The sequence below is a fragment of the Equus quagga genome, chromosome 5, assembly GCF_021613505.1.
Source record: "Equus quagga isolate Etosha38 chromosome 5, UCLA_HA_Equagga_1.0, whole genome shotgun sequence".
Taxonomy (NCBI): Eukaryota; Metazoa; Chordata; class Mammalia; order Perissodactyla; family Equidae; genus Equus; species Equus quagga.
Window position 1 is genome coordinate 96,173,070 of NC_060271.1, and position 2,763 is coordinate 96,175,832.

General features: G+C 42.1%; 1 pseudogene; it reads right to left on the reverse strand.

The window, feature by feature from the left end:
- Positions 1-1,428: 1,428 nt before the first annotated feature.
- Positions 1,429-2,004, reverse strand: LOC124240159 (ferritin light chain-like; annotated as a pseudogene).
- Positions 2,005-2,763: the final 759 nt, after the last annotated feature.

Genomic DNA, 2,763 nt, shown 5'->3' on the forward strand with positions numbered 1-2,763 from the left:
CAGAAAGAAGTCTGACTTTATTACATTTTCATTTTACAGTGGTTTTCATTTCAGAATAATTCTGCTAATACAAAAACTCCATATCTCACTTCTAAATACAAATTCTAAGATAGATAGATGATAGATAGATAGACAGATGGATAGAGAGAGAGATAGATATGGTCAGGCTGACAGGTAGATATGGCAGAGGCATTTCTGTAATGAGCTTGTTATTGATTCTTCAGCTTTGTTTTTTCTCTTTTTGGTAAAGACATGTTACTTTACTGCCAATATACCCTCCCTCAGGAGCTACACATTTTTGAATTCTCCTTTTGGTTGGTGCCCAAGAATATGGATGGGACTAGTAGGATTCTGGAAGGTTGATCAATTTGCCTTTCTTTAGTAACCTGGAAGAATGGCAATTGTGCAAAGTTTGGGGATGGGAAACAAGCTTCAGAACCTTCAGTAGATCCGAACTTCAGAACTGCAGAACTCTCAATCAGATCAGTTTTAGACAGAAGTACATTAGGAAGATGAAAATCTCATATCCAATTCCCTTAAAATGGTCTGTGCCATATATTCTCTGGAAAGTCTTTGTATCCCTCAAGAATAAGCACACGTGGGGTTGAAGACATCTGTTATGAACCATGATTCATTCTTCATCCTAAAAAAATTACTTTGCCTGTTGAAAAGATCAGGAATTATAAAGTGAAGATGAATAAAGGAGTTTATTCGAGAAGATTTTAATGCATCAACACAGTCCCTTAAGTCTATCAGTCCAGGAGAAAGAGACATGGCACTTGTCGACGGTGATGTGATTCAGCTGAATTTGATTAACTACTTGAAGGCAAATGTCGGCATCTCTGTGAAACTAATCTGAAGTACCCTATTTCCTTAAATGTGTTTAATTGGGTTGGGGCCTCAAGGCATGTTTTTATCAGGCTTCTAGTGCTTCATGGCTAATGCCTTGTCCCCATGTTTCAAAAATCTGTCTTTCTCATACTATTTGATCTGTCTCTTATATCTCAAAGCAGCAGCTCAGAAGTCAAGAACGCACATAAAACTAGCTGCTACAAATCACACCATTTCATTAATTTCAGTCTACATTGATTTAAGTTATTATGGAAAGATTTATATTCAGAGCTGTGTGTGTTTGTGTAGGGGGAGAAAGGGAGAGAGAGAGAGTAGAAAAAAGGGAGAAAGAGTAAGACACTTTAAAAAAATAAATAAGAATAAAAGCCATCTTATTAGTTCATGGTTCCATATTTATTACACTGATTTTTTTTTTTTTTTTTTTTTGCTGCAAAAAGCTTTATTGTTTTCATTTGGTCCAGGCTTGGGCAGAGGGCTCCAGGCTAGTTAAAAAGCTATCTCTAGTGGCTGCAGGGAGAGGCTCAGTCAGAAGCTCTGACACCAGGGGGATGCCAAAGGGGCCCTCTCAAAGGCCTCTGGACTCTGGAGCCTCCTAGTCATGCTTGAGGGTGAGCCTTTCAAAGAGATACTCGCCCAGCCCAGCTTGGGAGCCAACGAGCCTCTGGATGTTGGTCAGATGGTTGCCCATCTTCTTGATGAGTTTCACCTCCTCGTCCAGGAAGTGGCTCTCCAAGAAGTCACAGAGATGGGGGCCTGCCTGGGCAGAACCCAGGGCATGCAGATCCAAAAGGGCCTGGTTCAGGCTCTTCTCCAGGACAATGGCGGCTTTCATGGCATCCAGGGTTGTACCCCACTCATCCTGGGACGCTTCTGCAAGTCCTGGAAGAGGGCACGGCCGCCGCGCTGGTTTTGCATCTTCAAGAGATGCTCGGCACTCTCGCGCTTCTCCTCCTCCAACTACCGGAAGAAGTGGCATACGCCCTTCAGAGCCGCATCGTCGCGGTCGAAATAGAAGCCCAGAGAGAGGTAGGTGTAGGAGGCCCGCAGGTACAGGTTGACCAGGCGGTTGACGGCGGCCTCCACTTCGGTAGAATAATTCTGACGAATCTGGGAGCTCATGGTTGATCGGCAGTAAGGAGCTGAGCTCAAAGAAACGGTGTTGGTGGATCCCGCCGGAGATAGAGGATGGGTTGAGAAGTTGGTCCGAAGGCTGAGACTGGAAAAGAGGTTGGAGGGTGGTCGGAGGCTGGAAGAAGAGTCCCAGGGGTCTGTTCCGTCCAAACACTGTTGAAGTAAGAGACAGATCCGCCGGACGCCCAGCGCACTGCCTGTTACAGTGATTTTTTGATCCCTGATCTGTTTACCCTGATGTTTATTCCCTTAGTTCCCATTTCTCTCTTTTTCATAAATTGATGAAGACATACAAGTGTTATCACATACCTATAAAATATATGCAAACAGCATTTCAGAAACATTAATATATACCAATTAATATACTAATTATTAATTAATATATTAATAATAGCAAAAATATAAACAAAACATTAGATTCTTTAAACTGGAGATGTGCAGGATAAGCCCACTTGGGTCTTGGAATCCGTTATATAATCACACTAATTGGATTAAGCAATGAAAGGTAGACATTCATCACAACAAATGCATATCTAACAATCAATATAAGTGGAGATTTACATGCCATGGAAACTTGAAAAAGTGCAAAGATATATGGAATATGAATTAAAAACTGAAATACTAATATACGATTTTTTTTTTCTTTTTGAGGAAGATTAGCCCTGAGTTAACTGCTGCCAATCCTCCTCTTTTTCTGAGGAAGACTGGCCCTGAGCTCACATCCGTGCCCATCTTCCTCTACTTTATACATGGGATGCCTGCCACAGCATGGCTTGCCAA